The sequence below is a fragment of the Paramisgurnus dabryanus genome, chromosome 5, assembly GCF_030506205.2.
Source record: "Paramisgurnus dabryanus chromosome 5, PD_genome_1.1, whole genome shotgun sequence".
NCBI lineage: Eukaryota > Metazoa > Chordata > Actinopteri > Cypriniformes > Cobitidae > Paramisgurnus > Paramisgurnus dabryanus.
Window position 1 is genome coordinate 31,860,471 of NC_133341.1, and position 19,573 is coordinate 31,880,043.

The 19,573-nt window shown below is 40.2% G+C and overlaps 1 protein-coding gene across 5 annotated transcripts in view; it reads left to right on the plus strand.

Moving 5' to 3' along the window:
* The first annotated feature begins 14,841 nt into the window (after positions 1 to 14,841).
* LOC135732762 (phosphatidylinositol-3,5-bisphosphate 3-phosphatase MTMR3) overlaps positions 14,842 to 19,573 on the plus strand; it is a 29,256-nt gene continuing 24,524 nt past the window's right edge. For 2 of the 5 annotated variants that reach the window (XM_065251058.1, XM_065251062.1), the window contains exons 1-2: positions 16,864 to 16,997; positions 17,774 to 17,868. The gene's annotated coding sequence lies outside the window, so the exon portion shown is untranslated. Of the gene's footprint in view, positions 15,025 to 16,863; positions 16,998 to 17,517; positions 17,652 to 17,773; positions 17,869 to 19,573 lie in introns of those variants that run through there. The other 3 variants (XM_065251059.2, XM_065251060.2, XM_065251061.1) reach the window with 3 other exon arrangements.

Consider the following 19,573-nt stretch of genomic DNA (forward strand, 5'->3'; position numbering starts at 1 on the left):
ACCTGATTGGCTGATCCTGGAAGATGAACCGCTTTCAGAGAAGCCAATCGATGCTGAGACCATTTGAGGATCTGATGCGTTAGTTGTAAAGATGCGAGAGACCTGGTGCCGCCCTGGTGATTCAAATGGAAAACCGTAGATGTATTGTCGGATCGGATGAGTACATGGCGGCCAATCACGTTTGGCAGGAAGTATTGTAGAGCTAAAAACACCGCTTTTAGTTCCAGAACATTTATATGTTTCAAGGTCTCCTGTTGCGACCAGTGGCCGCCAATTCCCCTCTGGTTCCACGTTGCACCCCATCCTGTCAGTGAAGCATCGGTTGTGATCACTTCTCGACGAGAAGTCACCACACCCAATCGGACACCTGTTCTCAGAAAGCCCAATCGTTTCCAAGGCTTTAGTGCACGGACACAAGCGGCTGAAACAACAATCATTTGATGAAGATGTCTCACAGGGTCTAGTCTCAGGCTGTTGCTCCACCTCTGGAGAGGTCTGAGATGAAGCAGGCCCAGGGGAACCACAGGGGTGGCGGCAGCTAACATCCCCATTAGTTGTAGGAGAACACAATAAGGAATCTCCTTTCCCAGCTGGAATCGCGTCAGTAACTGGTGAATACTGTCCGACCGAGCGAGTGAGAGGGTTGCGGACATTGCAAGAGAGTCGAGAGTCATGCCAATGAAGGTTACAGACTGTGTTGGAACCAAGTGACTCTTTGACTCGTTCACAGTCAGACCCAGCCGCTGGACATGTTCCAATAAAATCTTGGTGTTCTGCAGAGCATGTTGTCTTGTTGGGGCACAGAGTAACCAGTCGTCTAAATAGGGCAGGATCCTCATGCCCTTGGACCAAAGAGGGGACAGAACTGCACTCATGCATCTTGTGAAGACGCGAGGAGCCAGGGACAGGCCAAAAGGAAGAACTCTGAACTGGTAGGCCTGCCCCTGAAAGCTGAACCGAAGGAACTTTCTGTGGTGAGGGGCAATGGGAATATGAAAATATGCATCCCTCAGATCCACAGTCACAAACCAGTCCCTTTCCATCACGGAACGCAGAACGTCGCTTGTCCGTAACATACGAAAAGAGAGCTTCTTTAGGAACCCATTTAACCGGCGTAGGTCCAGAATGGGCCGAAAACCCCCGTCCTTCTTGGGAACAAGGAAGTACGTGGAGTAAAAACCGTCCCTCTGACTGAGGGGAGGAACTGGCTCTATGGCTCCCTTCAATAACAGAGAACCGATTTCTTGGGAGAGAGCCATCGATCTGGCCGGATCTTTGACAACCGTCTGAAAAACCCCTGAAAACCTGGGAGGCCGGCGTCGGAACTGCAAGGCGTAACCCCGGTTTATTGTTGCCAGAACCCAGGGGTCGGACACTGAACTTTCCCAGTAATCCAGATGTTGCACGGTAAAACGTCCGGTCGCCGGCCCAAGAGCTTCAGGGTTTCTGGTTTTTGCTTTTAGTTGCAATGGGGGGACGCTGGCGCGCTCCACCATGGTGCTGGTGGTGAAAGGAGCGTCGCCCCTGAGCAGCCTCATTTCCCCTATGACGCTGTGAAGTTTGGGGCTGAGCAACATAACGATGACGGGGACGCTGGTCCGGAATAGGGTAACGAGGTGGAGCCGGCGTGGCTGGCATCCGAAAAACAGGCGCCCGAGGGACCTGAGTGAGCTGACGCGAGGCTTCCGACAGCTTCATTCTCCTGTCCAAAACCTCAGAGACATTCGGACCAAAAAGATGACCTGGTACAATTGGTAGTTCTCTCAATGTCTTTTTACAATCTTCCGGCAACCTCGCCTGCGCTAGCCATACCTGGCGCCGGGCTGTCAGAAGTGTACCTGAAAGCGTGCCAAGCTCACGAGTTATATGACCCATAGTCAGCAAAGCAGTCTGTAGAAATTGATGTACAGAGTCATCAACCTTAGATGACTGTAGGGTAGTATTGCAAGCAAGAAGCAGCTGGCAGATAGTGTTCTCTGCTCTAGTAACATAAGCTACCGATTCATACGCTCTCTTTAACAAGGTGTCAGTACGTCCACATTGAGCACTAGGGCAGCGTACGTTGCCTCTCAGTGCCTCATCAGGCGACACAACCAGCGCTGCTACCGGCTGTTCAATCTCAGGAGCGCGTCCCACTCCAACGGAATCAGCCTCGGCCATAGATGCAAGAGTGCGAGCGGTTTTGGATCTCCTTTTAGGTACGTTGGAGCCTGTTAGTGCATTAGAGAACTCAGTTACAAAGTCCTTACACGGTGGCATCATAAAGGCAGTCTCATTAGCAGGTTGTCTGAAAAACACATTAGTTTGTGCAGGCTGAGCAGGTGACGTGTCAAGACCCAAACGAGCCACCGCCATGCGCAGTGTGGACAAAATGTCATCTGGAGAAGACGGATTTGTACCAGATGAATGTACAGACCCGCCGCTCGATTCATCTGCCGCGGACAGGTTGGAGAAAGCGTCCTGATGAGGGGGGGGCATGGCGAGTTCCTCGAATCCATCCTCACAAAAATGCGAATTAGAGGCACTTGTAGAAAGAGCATCCACATCCATAGTAAGTGGAGGCTGGGATTTACACACCTCCGCATGTTGTCCTGACTTGGATGTATCCTCAGATGGTGCTGTCGAGATAGATGGTTGTAAAGACAGATGAAAACGTTTCATCCCCACCAATTCTGACGAGAGAGAAGCAACCGTGTTCGACAGCGTTTGCTCCGCTGTATCGGTAGGTGGTACAGATTTAATCTTTTTTGGCGGAGCGCCAGCTGCGGCCGGCGCGTCACGCTTCTTAGCCCGTTTCGGTGCAGAGTGTTGCTGAGCGAGGCTAACAGAAGACTTCGGATCTAATTCAGCAAGCCGGAGCTGTCTCTCTGACAGCGGTAGTAAGCTGCAGTGTAAACACGGATCAGTTAGAGCCTCCTTTAAATGTTGAGTTCCAAGGCACGATGGGCATCGATCGTGTCCGTCGTCGGGAAGAAGGATGTTCGGACACAATTTGCACGTCGGCGGAAAAGCGTTATGGGACATAGTTCGAATATGTCCTCGGTTGCACCGCGTCCAACAAGAAAATCACAGGAGTATGAGTCAGCTGCCCATGGATAGCACCGCAAGGCTCAAATACGTGAAAAATACAACGTTATTATGACGGCCACCGGATAGTACCGTAGGCGCAAATTATCGAACAAAAAACAAAACCAACCAAGTCACGTTAAGTTATGTATGGTTGCGATAGAACGCAGCTCAATTGCAGCCGATACCCGCCACCGGATAGCACCGTGAAGCACAGGGTATCGCTAAAACGACAAAAAATACACGGCAAAATAAAATATCAAGAAATATAACACGTTGCGAGGGCACGCAATCTGAGTGTGGTCGGAACCAGCCACCGGTTAGGACCGTGAGGCACGAGGTATCGCCAACACTATTAAAAAGTAATAAAAGACTCACGTCTGCAGAAAATAATCCAACTTCCAAAGGTGATGATATTGAGAGCGCTGTCACAGCTCGGGAGGGCGAATTTTCGCAACTCAGGTGAGCTGCACCAGACAGCACAATGATGACCTATCACAGCGAGAAAGCGAAAGAGGCTGGGCACCGAGCTGCTACGGTACTTATCCTTGCGTCTCGGTTTGCGTCACGACGTGACTTTGTTTTATGTTTTCTCGACCTATCTAGCTTGGCAGCGATAATCCACTAGTGTTTAGCACTGCCTCTGGCGGTCAGGAGGAATGAAACAGAACCTATAGATACGCCCCTGTGCCCGCCTACGGGCCGGTGCGGGTTACCTAAAATAATTGTGAATTAATAGTTTCAGTTTAACTCTTTGTGCTGTGAGATTTTATTTTAAGATTTTTAAAGTGTATTCTGACGTGAAGTACACAGACAGTATCGCGAGAAGATGATGTACACAACGCACTAGTCTCTGACTCAAATGAATCTTGACAAAAATTCACAAATTACATCAACATCAATAATTGTCATTAGACTTGCTTATATCATTAATTAAGATCAAACTGGATTTGTAAATTTGTGGAAAAACCATGTAGGACAATATAATATTATATGTTAATGTGCGTCAAAATTATATGTCAATTATTTATTTAACCACTTCTTATTAAAGCGTAACTAAACCCCTGGTCAGAGCCTGACTCCACCCACTGCAATATTTGAAAAATGCAAGAAAAGTGGGCAGATCCCAACGGAGATAGAGGGGACGAACTAAGTGTGTGGTGAGATCGTAACAAGGGCGTGGTGAGCTTGAACCTGCTTACGTCACGAGTCATTTCTTGGACCCAACATCCAATAGGAAAATTCAACTGCAGTAGCCACCGTTCAACCTCAAGAGGGCAGCACTCAGACGTTTTTACACCATATATTGTAGTATTGAAACACTTTATATCCAAATGTCAAAAAACTTACTAAAATCAATCAACAGCACTAATAAAGCATCATTCTTACAGATCATTAACTAAAAAAAGTTGGTTTGGGGTTTAGTTACTCTTTAATTATGCAACTTAAACTTGAAACAGATGCTAATAATGACATTAGACACTGAAAACCTATTGAAAAACTTCTAAGTAAATGTATAAAGCACATTGTTGATAAACGTTTAAATTAAAAATGTATTAAATTATTTTAATATATATAAATAATAAAAAATTATGTATCTAATGTTTATTAAATCATTAACTGGCACATCATCTTCCGCCTTTTGCTCATAGCTTTTGCCACGTAGCCTACGTCATAACAGTGACGTCTAACTATATGAGCATGTGCTCAACTAGGTCCGCTTTTATGCAAATATCTTTTGCTCCCGCACTCGCATTTCTGATTGGTTCACAAGCTAGGGTCACTTCTGCAGGCAGCTATGCGAGACGTGATGTCTGTTCAGGAGATTATATCGCACCAAACTTACTCAGTTTCTTAAGGATGATGTTTTGTACGAGGCAAAGTGATCTGAATTTTTTTACCAAAAATAATATTTAGGATTTTTTGCCCATTTTGCCTTTGATTTAAACATTGATAGAGGAGAGGACAGGGAGAGGGGTATGGAAACGGCAAATGACCACGAGCCGGGAATCAAACTCGGGTGGCTGAAAGTGCAAAAGCACCACATGTCGGAGCGCGGCCCACTAATTACTTTACACAATCTGCTCCGAAGGATATAAAAACATTATGTCTTATTTATTTTTGTGAAATAGAAAATACAGAAAACATGTAGCCCACAGGTTACACCAAATTAACTGTTCAATATCAATCCCTCTTCATTTATTTATTTACTTATGTATGATGATGATGATTATCATTAATGTTCTTATTATCATTTCTATTATTTTATTAGTATATTATTTTCTTTTGTGGTTTTAATCTAATTATTTAATTAATTCATTATTCATATAAGTGCGGTTTGTAGAGTTTAAAATATGTAAATATAAATATAAGTTTTCTTTTTTTTTTTTTTTTAATATAAATTCAAATGTATGTACTCGTTGATTCTGTTCATGCGTATTATCACAAAAGAAAAAATGTTTAACAATGTTAATTTGTGTAAAGTTTTATTTAATGGTTTGAGTCGAAAGCCATAATAAACCAGCATTAAATGATGTGGTAATGTACATATTATTACAAGCCATCTACAACACTTATGCAATTATTTAAATTCATAGCTGGTGACAATTTTACATACATTTGAATTATTCGTCTTAAAAGCTCAGACTAAATGTTTCTGAAAACATCTAAATAAATAGACAACGATCCCCGTTTAAATATTTGAATATTTATCTCTTTATGTTTGCTACCTTAATTAATTTCGAAACATTGTAAATGGATTTGTCTATGATTAAAAAACAAATGTTGATGTCTAACAGCTTGTTATTAATAAAAAACCAGAGAATCTGGTGATAGACATTTGCCTTAAAAGACATTTAAACTCGTAAGAATCCAATTTCTATTGAAAGTTAAAATCAAGCACACTAATTAATAATAAACATCCATTTTCCGAACAAAAATATGGCGATTTATTTATTGAAATCAACACAATTAACAAGCAGTCCAATAATACTGAAATTGCGTGTAAATATTAAACATGTAAATAAGATAATATTTTAAAAGATGTGACCATTTACTTTTTAAATGTTACAACAAAATATCTGAAGGGCGCTGTATGAAAAATATTACTTCTTAAATTTCTGTGTTTACTAAACAGCGTTGGACTGGAGGGAAATTTAGACTTTATCTGAAATAGAAAAGATAGACAATTCCCGATAAAAAATAATATTTGTAAAGCAATTATAACAAATATAAGGAAAATATACATATTAATATATATATGTTTATTGGTTGCCATGGTTTTACTACACCTGTAATGCTGTGATTATTACGTCAGGTTTCAGAGGCTATAAAACCCAGCGCGCCCTTCATTATTTCGTGGGTTTACAGTTCGGCGTGTTTTGGTACTTACAGTCCAAGGCGATTTACAATGTTGTTTCTTGTGTTTTTGTTTCTTGTTTGTCTTTGTTTGTTTGTTTTCCGTTTGACGATGGATTTCTTAAAGAGTCCCATCGTCTTTTTTCGAAGACCGGGGCGCTTTTCTCTGGACAAGTTTCTTTCTGGATTGGACAACGGGTCGACTCTCTTGTTTTATAAGAAGAATCGGCCCGTTGGTCCAATCCGAAGGGATTTGTCCACTCATGAGTTCACCGTGCCCTCCGTCCCGGAGTCCCAGGAGGAGGCGCTCGGTGAACCGTGCGGTCAGCGGGAGAGAGAGACTGAGGACGCCGAGGTTCAGAGCTCGGTGAGCGGAGCCGTCGCTCCTCAGACTCCTGCGGTCCAGACAGCAGAGGAAGCCTGTAAGTTCAAACATTGTCACCTGTAATCTGTTCAACAATATCTGTGAAAGATGTTTATAACACTGAGTGAAATGTGTGAGATAGAGACACTGCTAGCCAAAGGAAGTTTAAATGAATAATGCTATTCATTTGTGAAAACTGACATTTTTTTTGCAGTTAATGTGTAGTAGATGTTGTTTTTGGTGGATTGATTAACAAATAAAAAATGTTTGAAAATTATAATTATTTGAAGCTTTGAAGTGTTTTGCTGTCCTTCACCATATGACACTGAATCTCAGATTGACAATTCTGGACGATATGCTGGATTAAATGATGATCCTGGGATCCTTAATTTTTATCTGTTTTTTCCACTTACAGGTCCAGATGAGAAGGCCATGATTGAGGATGAAGACTTTGAAGAGGAGGCATCAGAGTCTTCATCCCATCATAAGCTTTTTTCCGTGTCTGGTTCAGGCTCAGACTCCAGCTCCCTTAGCAAAGGGTAACATAAGATTTACACAGCATAAAAACTCTTTCTGTACTCGTGTGTCTTATATCAGAGCTCTCCATTTGCAAGATTTTAGTTTTTAGCTCAAATTTACTGACGTATTGTTTTGATATATCTGTCGGATCAGGAGTTCCTCTGTTGTTGCTGACGGTAGTGGGGACAAGACCCTCGCCATCCAACCAGCAGCATGTCTGCCGTGGATCGGTCAGGTGGTCCCCATGGCTGACCTTAAGCCACCGGCTCCCAGGAAAGGTGTGGACACACTTGATTTAGTATATGTCTGAAAATCATTTTGTTGTCATCAAGTTGTTTCATTTAACCTCTTTGCTTTGTTCTCAAAAGGTTTTCCGCTGTGGAGTGATATGTGGTACACGGTGGACCTCAACGGATCCCGTGAGAAGTCCACACCTTCAGAATCAGCCTGCACACATCAGGTGAGATTCTGTCTGCTTGTGTCATCTTCAGAGAGTTTATAGAGAGTCTAGAAGAATTATGTAATCACAAAAGTAAAAAATCACATTTCAGTACCAGAGTGTTTAACAGTAACTTACACATAACCTAACTGATGATTGTGTGATTTCTAGGAGGATGCTCAGAGCTCGGTTAGGTCTGAACTGAGTACTGATGGAGCGGCCGCTCCTCAGACTCCTGTGGTCCCGACAGCAGAGGAAGCCTGTAAGTTCAAACATTGTCACCTGTAATCTGTATAAGTCAAACAATATCTGTGACTGATGTTTATAGAGTATGAAAAAACACTGAGTGAAATGTGTGAGATAGACATTGCTAGCCAAAGGCTGTTTTAATGAATACTATTCCCTTGTGAATACTGATCATTATTTTTTGCAGTTAATGTGTAGTAGATGTTGTTTTTGGATGATTGATTAACAACAAACAAACATTTTCTGAAAATAATAATTATTTGAAGCTTTAAAGTGTTTTGCTGTCCTTCATCATGACACTGAATCTGAGATTGACAATCCTGGACGATATGCTGGATTAAATGATGATCCTTAATTCTTATCTCTTTTTTTCACTTACAGGTTCAGATGAGAAGGTCATGATTGAGGATGAAGACTTTGAAGAGGAGGCATCAGAGTCTTCATCCCATCATGAGCTTTCTTCCGTGTCTGGTTCAGGCTCAGACTCCAGCTCTCTTACCAAAGGGTAACATAAGACTTACACAGCATAAAAACTCTTTCTGTAATCGTGTGTCTTATATCAGAGCTCTCCATTTGCAAGATTTTAGTTTTTAGCTCTAATTTACTGACGTATTGTTTTGATATATCTGTCGGATCAGGAGTTCCTCTGTTGTTGCTGACGGTAGTGGGGACGAGACCCTCGCCATCCAACCAGCAGCATGTTTGCCGTGGATCGGTCGGGTGGTCCCCAGGGCTGACCTTAAGGGACCAGCTCCCAGGAAAGGTGTGGATGCACTTGATTGAGTATATTTGTGAAAATCATTTTGATGTCATCAAGTTGTTTCATTTAACCTCTTTGCTTTGTTCTCAGACGGACCTCCTCCAGCTCCTGCGGTGGTGACAGCAGAGGAAGCCTGTAAGTTCATACATTATCACCTGTAATCTGTATAAGTCCAACAATATCTGTGACTGATTTTTATAACACTGAGTGAAATGTGTGAGATAGAGATACCTTCAGCCAAAGGACTTTTTAATGATTAATGCTTTTCACTTGTGAATACTGATCATTATTTTTTGCAGTTAATGTGTAGTAGATGTGGTTTTTCGTGGATTGATTGATTAACAATAAATGAACATTTTCTAAAAACAGACGATATGCTGGAATTAAGGATGATCCTGGGATCCTTAATTCTTATCTGTTTTTTTCACTTACAGGTCCAGATGAGAAGGCCATGATTGAGGATGAAGACTTTGTAGAGGAGGCATCAGAGTCTTCATCCCATCATGAGCTTTCTTCCGTGTCTGGTTCAGGCTCAGACTCCAGCTCCCTTAGCAAAGGGTAACATAAGACTTACACAGCATAAAAACTCTTTCTGTACTCGTGTGTTTTATATCAGAGCTGTCCATTTGCAAGTTTTTAGCTCTAATTTACTGACGTATTGTTTTGATATATTTGTCGGATCAGGAGTTCCTCTGTTGTTGCTGACGGTAGTGAGGACGAGCCGCTCGCCATCCAACCACAAGCATGTCTGCCTTGGATCGGTCGGGTGGTCTCGAGAGCTGACCTTACGCCACCAGCTCCCAGGAAAGGTGTGGACACACTTGATTTAGTATTTGTCTGAAAATCATTTTGTTGTCATCAAGTTGTTTCATTTAACCTCTTTGCTTTGTTCTCAAAAGGTTTTCCGCAGTGGAGTGATCTGTGGTACACCGTGGACCTCAACGGACCCCGTGAGAAGTCCACATCTCCAAAGTCAGTCTGCACACATCAGGTGAGATTCTGTCTGCTTGTGTCATCTTCAGAGAGTTTATAGAGAGTCTAGAGGAATTATGTAATCACAAAAGTAAAACATCACATTTCAGTACCAGAGTGTTTAACAGTAACTTACACATAACCTAACTGATGATTGTGTGATTTCTAGGAGGATACAGAGACTAAAGATCTGAAGGCGAGGGCGGAGATTTTAGTCTCTGAATTGGTCCGGTTCTCCGGATGTGGTTCTGTTTCTGCAGAATTCCGGTAAGGACTCACAGGTCTTCAGTTGTTTTGTTGCAATAACATTTTTGTGTTTTGACTTCCATCAATTAACTCACGCTGATCAGATGCCTAATGAATTGTTAGAGAGCCGAGATATTTTACAATGATAATTTTTCTCCCATGCAGATTTAAGGTAGGGCAAATGTTGGTGAGCTTTGCCCTGACCTCTGAGGCGGCATGCACTCTCGCGAGGGAGACATTGGACCGGGAAATGCTCCGTCTACGCAAAGAAGAGAGTTCGCCCCAGACATTGATTCACCTTTACAGGTTCATAAAGAGGTATGAAGATATTTCTCCTGCCACATCTGTCAAAAATGTTTTTCATTCGGCAAACATTAATGATAACAAAAGTGAACCAGTACATTAGAAGTCACACAATTCAGATTGATGCCGTGCTTGAAGAGAATCTTATTAATGTATTCAGTTTGGGCAATTGTATTATTCCATTTGTTATAGGTTTAGTTACAATATGTTAGTTTAACCTGTATGCAAAAATAAACAGCAATTACTTAAGCACTAAAATCATTGCAGAAACAGTACTCACAGTGTTTCATATGTGTTCCTAGGTTTCCCTTGATTTTTGTTGGCATGAAATGCCAACTTCATCAATGGGTCCTCGAGGATCTTGAAGATCCAGACCTCGTTTCAGAGGATGAGGATGGATCAGCTGAGATCGCTCCTGCTGACCCTCCAGCTGAGGGCCCCCTCTTACCTGCTCCTATGGCTGTTCCAGAGCCTCCACCAGGTCTCCTCTTCTTCCCTTCACCTTCACCTGCTCCACAGCCTTCAGTGGAGGTCCTGCCCTCCCCTCTTCCTGCACCTGCACCTGCTCCGCAGCCTTCAGTGGAGGTCCTCTCCTTCCCGGCTCCTTTGGCTGTTTCAGAGCCTCCACCAGGTCTCCTCTTCTTCCCGGCACCTTCACCTGCTCCGCAGCCTTCAGTGGAGGTCCTCTCCACCCCTCCTCCTGCACCAGCTCCACAGCCTTCAGTGGAGGTCCTGTCCTCCCCTCCTCCTGCTCTACAGCCTTCAGTGGAGGTCCTCTCCTTCCCGGCTCCTTTGGCTGTTTCAGAGCCTCCACCAGGTCTCCTCTTCTTCCCGGCACCTTCACCTGCTCCGCAGCCTTCAGTGGAGGTCCTGTCCTCCCCTCCTGCTGCACCTGCACCTGCTCCACAGCCTTCAGTGGAGGTCCTCTCCTTCCTGGCTCCTTTGGCTGTTCCAGAGCCTCCACCAGGTCTCCTCTTCTTCCCGGGTCCTGCACCTGCTCCGCAGCCTTCAGTGGAGGTCCTCTCCACCCCTCCTCCTGCACCAGCTCCACAGCCTTCAGTGGAGGTCCTGTCCTCCCCTCCTCCTGCACCTGCTCCACAGCCTTCAGTGGAGGTCCTCTCCTTCCCGGCTCCTTTGGCTGATTCAGAGTCTCCACCAGGTCTCCTCTTCTTCCCGGCACCTTCACCTGCTCCGCAGCCTTCAGTGGAGGTCCTCTCCACCCCTTTTCTTGCACCTGCTCTACAGCCTTCAATGGAGGTCCTCTCCTTCCCGGCTCCTTTGGCTGTTTCAGAGCCTCCACCAAGTCTCCTCTCCTCCTCTCCTCCTGCACCTGCTTCGCAGCCTTTAGTGGAGGTCCTCACCTCCTCTACTCCTCCACCTGCACTGGCTCCACAGCCTTCATGTGCGCCTCCTCAACCCCAGATGCCTCTGTTTTCTCAGGTAGATTTACAGCACAGGCTAATTTTAATTTAAAAAGTAGTTTAATGTAAATGTATTAAACATGATTGTATTATTTACAGCAAAAGAATGCAGACGCTGTGAAGGATGTGGAGGTTGGGAACGGTTCTTCATCATCTCAGTAAGTTTATCAAAGTCTCTCTAAATTCATCTGTAACCTGTGTAGTATTATGTTGAGTGGTGTTTTTAAATCTTTTACAGTAAAGTTTTTTTATTGTTTAAATGTTATCAGAAACAGTTCTTACAGTATCTTTATATGTATGTGTAGACTTTCACCTCACAGTCAAGTGCTTCCTCTTGCCTGTACCTCCGTGCCTCCGTCTAGGAAGCGTCGGGCTCCTTCATCTTCACAGGTAGATTTAAACCGAAACCTTTAGCAGAACTTGTGTTAAATTCAGTTTGTTTTAATAAACGTGTATTAAATCTTAAATGACAGCAAAGTTATGGAGTTCAGGGTGAGGTGGAGGCGACACCAAAGAGAGCCAGACTGTGTCCATCAAGCAGCGATATTAAAGCTCAGTAAGTTTATCATAGTTTGTCTGTTTAGACTTTTTTATTTGCACAAATGTTAACAGAAACCGTTCTTAACCATATATTTAAATGTGTTTTTAGACCTTCATCTCCTAATGGCCTATCGGCTGCAGTTTCGCCTTTTCAGCCGCAGACGCCTCCATCCTTTCAGGTAGATTGTTAACATTATCTGTGCCGATATTAATGAAAAATGTACGTGTTTTAAATCTCTCATTGTTTTATTTACATCAAAAGTATACAGATAAAATTCAGGATATGGAGGTTGGGAACACTCCTTCTTCATCTCAGTAAGTTTATCAAAGTCTCTCTAAATTCATCTGTAATCAGTCTAGTATTACCTTTAGCTGTGTTTTTAAATCTTTTATAGTTAACTTAATGTTTTTATTGTTTAAATGTCATCAGAAACAGTTCTTACAGTATTTTTATATGTATTTGTAGACTTTCACCTCCTCATGGTCAAGCACCGCCTCTCGCCTCTCCTCCATCTAGGAAGCGTCGAGCTCCTTCATCTTCACAGGTAGATTTAAACCGAAACCTTTAGCAGAACTCAATGTTCATTTCTATTTGTTTTAATAAACGTGTATTTAATCTTAAATTACAGCAAAGTATTAGAGTTCAGGGTGAGGTGGAGGTGAAAACAAAGAGAGCCAGACTGTGTCCATCAAGCAGCGATATTAAAGCTCAGTAAGTTTATCATAGTTTGTCTGTTTAGACCTTTTTTATTTGCACAAATGTTTACAGAAACAGTTCTTAACAATATATTTAAATGTGTTTTTAGACATTCATCTCCTAATGGCCTGTCGACCAAAGTTGCGCCTCCTCAGCTGCAGACGCCTCCGTCCTTTCAGGTAGATTGTGAACATTATCTGTGCCAATATTAATGAAAAGTAGTTTGATGTACATGTTTTAAATCTCTGATTGTTTTATTTACATCAAAAGTATACAGATAAAATTCAGGACATGGAGGTTGGGAACACTCCTTCTTCATCCCAGTAAGTTTATTGAAGTCTCTCTAAATTCATCTGTAATCAGTCTAGTATTACCTTTAGCTGTGTTTTTTAATCTTTTACAATAAACTTAATGTTTTTATTGTTTAAATGTTATCAGAAACAGTTCTTACAGTATCTTTATTTGTATTTGTAGACTTTCACCTCCTCAAAATCGAGCGCCACCTCTTGCGTCTCCTCCTTCTAGGAAGCGTCGAGCTCCTTCATCTTCACAGGTAGATTTAAACCGAAGCCTTTAGCAGAACTTGTGTTAATTTCAATTTGTTTTAATATACGTGTATTTAATCTTCAGGATGAGATGGAGCCGACACCAAAGAGGGCCAAACTCTATGGGCTGTTGGCTCGGGTCACACCTCCTCTTTCCCAAACGCCATCGTCCTCTCAGGTAGATTTCACCAAAGCCCTAAACGTTATTAGTGTCAATATCATTAAGAATTTCATTTATTAAATCTTTGATTGTTTTATTTACAGCAAATTAAAGTAAATACTACAGAGGTCAATCGTTCTTCTGTTTCTCAGTAAGTCTTTATTTCAGCCTTAACCTTTGTTATATTACATTTAGTTTTTTATTTAAGATGTTTTAGTGCTTGAATGTTTGCTGACGCAATTCTGACAGTACTTTATATGGGTTTATAGACCTTCATCTAATCACAATCACCAAATCCGGCAAGTGCCTCCTCTCGCCTCTCCTCCTCGTCGCTGTTGCAAGCGTCCGGCACCTTGTACTTCACAGGTAGATTTATACCAAAGCCCTGAACAAAACAAATTCAATTAAAAAAGTTATTTAATGTCTTTAATCTCTGTTTGCTTTATTTGCAGGAAGCATCTGAAGGCATGGTCTCCATGAAGAAAAAGCCAAGATTTAATGGGTTATTTAAAAAAAAAAAGTCAAGAAGAGGAGACCCAACATCACCTCCTCAAACCCCATCACCCTGAGCAGCAAAAAATAAAAATATTTTTTTATTAAAGAAAGTGTAGTCCAGAAAACAAAAATGACAAAGATTGTTTGTGACGCATTCATTATGTTCATTTATTATGACAAACTTTAATGTGATTATCAGCCGCATCAAATGAAAAGAGCAAAAATCATGATCAGGTTTTACCAACATTTCCATCATTCACTAGAAACCACTTACAGCCAAGCTTACTGTAAACCTAATAAGACAAAGACCCAAGTTAGGTTGAAATCACTGGGAGAGAAACTTAACTTAGACTAAAGTTTCTCTCTTCTCCTTTAATTCCTACAGTAACACTAACAGGACAGATCACAGATGAGTTTAAACAGTTAACTGTAAACTAACTTCAAATTAATTAAAGATCTTTACATCTTCTAACAATCTGATTATGAGGTTAAAAGATCAGAAGGTTTAATAAAGGTCTCCCTACAGCTTATGACGTATAATATATGAGAGATTTCTGACTGCAGCAATAACTTAAAAAAAAATCTTTTATTATCATAAGCAAACATTGAAGTTGATCGGTTATGACGTGGACGACCAATGAAAACGTCACTTGACCACAAATCATTTCAGAAGGAGTTTGTTTTTAATAAACACAGCAAATAATCTTTTATTTAATATCTAAAGGTGAAAACATCTGTAAGAGAGATCTGTATATGAACTGTTGACTGTTAATGTTTGTCTATAGCACATGATTCACATTGTTTTCTTCATCACATTGCATTCAGGGGTCTTGATGGCCACATAAAGGAGGTGACGTATAAAGCAGCACAACATTTTATTCATCTGTTTCAGAGGTAAGTCATTTTATGAAAAATGTTACTTTGTAAAGTCACTGTTTTATTATTATAATTTATTTGAAATGATAAACATCCAGAGATTTATTCATATAAAACATGAACACACAGTGTTTCTGCTCATCTCATGTTATTCTTGAGTATCTATAGAGTAATATTTCATCCTGAAGAGTCTTTAGTTTGATCAGATTTATTAAAGACAGATCAGCTTTACCTCTGGAGATGTACCACGAGTCAAGAGCAAGCAACACACACAAAACATGATCTCACTATCTCTGGATAACTTATGATTCACTTCATGTTCTTATCGACGATTGCCAACAAAACACATACATTTGATGCAGTTGGGACCGCCCCTTTTCAACGAAATCCAGCTTTAAACAAACATACACACACAACTCCACTGTTACTCTGTTTCAGGGTTTATTTTAGTTAATGACACTTATCTTCAGGGGACGTCTGCGCATGCGTGCACTTATGATGAGCATTCAGCAGCACATATTCACTGCTATATTATAATGTTAAAGCAGTTTTATTACATTTACAGTTGCAAACATCAGTTGCTGTCTATTTCTGTCTTACAAAATGTATGTTTTCTTTTGAAAATAATTTTTTTTTAATAAAATTGATTGTTATTTGTGATTGGACTGAATACTATACATTTAATTATGTTTATTATTAATATATCTCCAAATATCAGTGGATGCATAAATGAAACACAATTTACAATTCCATCAGTTCATTAATGTTACGATACAGTACATTTCCACATCAATTCAAAACAAACTCATCACTCTCTTTTACTTATTAGATAATATGAGATGAATCTCAATTTATATTAAATGTATGTGTAAATACATTGTTATTATTGAGCCAGAAACTTTAACATACCACACAATGACACAGGTCTGTCTTTTCACACTTCTGATCCTTAGCATCCTCTCTACATTTGATCTATAGTTGGTCTTTTTCTAAAGCACCTTTTTCTTTAAAAATGGGCCTTTTGCGGCTACTTTCCTGAGCTATATTTTTTTGTCAAAGAGAAATTGAGATATTTGGATATATTAAATGATAAAGGACATATTATAACATGTTACTATGGGCATTAATGTAACATTTCCATTCTCCACTTCTGTCACAGCAGATTGTTCAATGAAAATGAATTATTATTATTATTATTATTATAACTCACATTAAGTCAGTCAGTCAGTCATGTCTTTGTTCATTCAATTCCTGTTTTGTTGGAGCTTTTAGTGAGTTGTTACTGGGTCTGACTGATATTAGAAACATTAGAGTAAAAAATAGAAAAATTAAAACGCATAATAAAATTTTTTATTTGTTCCAAATGATTTATATATGAATTAAATATATTTATAAAATGTAAAAAAAAATCCTAATAAAATAAATAATGTATAAAATATTTGTTGCCAGATTTTCATTCTGAACATAGGCATTGTCCAAAATAGGCCCCTCCTGTTTTGTGCACTATTTGAGGGGACAGCCATTTTGCAGTGGTCTAAAATAATAGTGAACAACACTATCAAGTGCACTCATTCTAATACTAGCCGCACGCGCCGAATACATTTCCGCATCTGGGCACAAGATGGCGCCCGCTGCTCTGTCGGCTCAATCATTGTCCGAATTAACTTACTCGTTATCATTTAATCCTGTAAGTTGACTGTATTAGTAAAGTTGTGTAGGTAATAACAAATTAGTATATAGGGAGCGACTTACAAATTACACACCCCCAAACACAATCGTTTTCCCCCTAACAGCACAAGCTTGCTCTCTCCGCGCTCTTACGCATTTACGTCACGACGTTATCGCCTCAGCTGACCCGAGCAGAGCAGCTGAGAGCGGAGCGTCATGGCGGTGTAGTGAAGATCACACTCAATGTTTACATTCGGTTTGCCGTCACATTTTCCGTTTCACGTCGGTTTGACAGCAACCACAAGCGACCGACGCAATATCAGGTTAGTGTGCGCGCATGCATAGATATTCTTGACGGGTTATTGTGCAGAGGAACCGGTGTATGTGGCGGGTTCCGCCCTCCAAACATAAACAACAACAACACAAACACCGAAGAGTTCATGCCAGACATTAACATCTGATCACAGTACAGTAGATTCTGTTTATAATGCACAGATGTGAACTGTTAAAATGGGTGCAGTCCTGCACAGTGAGTGAGCTTACTATTAAGAAATACTAAACTAGAAATGCTGTCTGTGTAGTCAACATGCATTTGCAGAAATGCTATTTTTATGTGGTTTCGTGTTAGATTAAATATTCTTCTTGCATTAATGTAAAGGCTTATTCAAGTAATTTAAATAAATATGCAATATCACAATAGTAACAAACACTTAGGTGTTGATAATGAAAAAAAAATCGGTTATTAGTGAAAGGTTGAAACTGCTGAGGTTTTCTGTTCAACAACATAAAAAGCGTTTTGTTTGCATGTTCTTTGATTGTTTTAGGTCTAATTCAATAACCGTGGGTCAGTAACTGTAACATGGGTTAAGTTTGACCAGCCCTTCCCATTGAAGTAAAACCGGTTTCATTATCCATCCACCCTAATGTTTGCTATTGCTTTCAATGAATTTTGATAAATGTTTCACGTTGCTGAGCCTGTGAGTCTGACAAACATTCAAAATGATGAATTATTTCCTGTTTTTTATTTTTTGAGAATGATTAAAGAACAGCTATAGCTTCATAAACATGCTACAATTACCTTTATAATCGTTTGTTGCAGATTTTCTCTGTATTTATCTGCTCCACCCGTGGATACACTAACACCACTGAGTTTGTGGATCCAGACGTCCTCAGCGATTCGCTGGCATCACACAGGTTAAAATCTCAATGCATGGAATGTGTTCATGTTTGTACATGTGTGCTATAAATGGAGGGTGAAGCGTGTAAACATGCTTTTGTGTATTAGATCTGATCAGATCAAAGAGATCTGTGTGAACAGTTATGCATGGGTCCCATCTTGGCGATGCATTAAAGGGATAGTTCAGCCAAAAATGAAAATTACCCCGTGATTTACTCACCATCAAGCCATCCTCTGTGTATATGATTATCTTTTATCAGACGAACACAACCTGAAGTATATTAGATAATGTCCTGGCTGTTCCAAGCATTATAATGGTAGTAAATGGTGCTTTGCTGATTTGAAGCACAAAAAAGTCCATCCATCCTTCACTCCTCACTCTACACAAAATAACATAGGTGCACTTTTAAACCAGCAAGTGTGTTGTTCCCGCTTCCTGGCACGCAAGAAATTTCAGAGTGCCACCTTATTTTAGAAAGCCAGTCAAATGAGATGTTCAAGGGGCGAGGTTGAATTGGGCGTGCAAGTGTTTGGACGGAAGTTTGATACTGGGGTTCTGCTTCCGGACTCCACAGACGATTCCTTCTGTGCATGCCCTGACTCCAAACTGACGTTTTTGCGTAACATGTAGGGATGCTAAACAATTAATCGCGATTAATCGTTAGCAGAATAAAAGTTTTTGTTTACATCACATATGTGTGTAAACTGTGTATAATAAATATGTATATATATATAAATATGAACACATTCATGTATAATTTTAAGAAAAAAAAATTATATATTAAGTATTTATATTAATAGATAATATAAATTATATATAAATATACAAATGTATATACTAGGGATGCTAAACAATTAATCGTGATTAATGGTTAGCAGAATAAAAGTTTTTGTTTACATCATATATGTGTGTGAACTGTGTATAATAAATTTGTATAAATAAATGTACACACATGCATGTATATGTTTTAGAAATGTTTACATGTGTATATACATTTGTATATTTATGTATAATTTATATTATATATACATATAAATACTTAATATATAAAAAAAATTCTTAAAATTATACTGTGTTCATATTTATATATATACATATTTATTATACACAGTTTTCACACATATGTGATGTAAACAAAAACTTGTATTCTGCTAACGATTAATCGCGATTAATTGTTTAGCATCCCTAGTATATACACATGTAAACATTTCTAAAACATATACATGCATGTGTGTACATTTATTTAAACAAATTTATTATACACAGTTCACACACATATATGATGTAAACAAAAACTTTTATTCTGCTAACGATTAATCGCGATTAATTGTTTAGCATCCCTTAGCGCCCATCGTCGTACATTTTACATTCAGTTCATTACAATGGAAGGATGCGGCGTCGCGACTCGCGGCGTCCATCTTTTTTTACAGTCTATGGGTGGCATAATGATGAACTCCGGTGGGCATTTTCTTTTAAATCCCTGTTTTAGATTTCTATTTCCTTACTATTTTGTAGGGCTGCACGATAAATCGCATGCAATTGTCACACGCAACTCATCAGTAAAACCGGTTCTGTGATTAGTAATAAATCGCCATCAGCTGCTTTCAGATGGAGCGGCATTTACTACATAAAGCTGTAGTTGTGACAAGCGGGGAAATACCGCATTCATAATTGCGGATGAATGGCCTACGATTATGAATACAAGATTGATCTGTGCAATA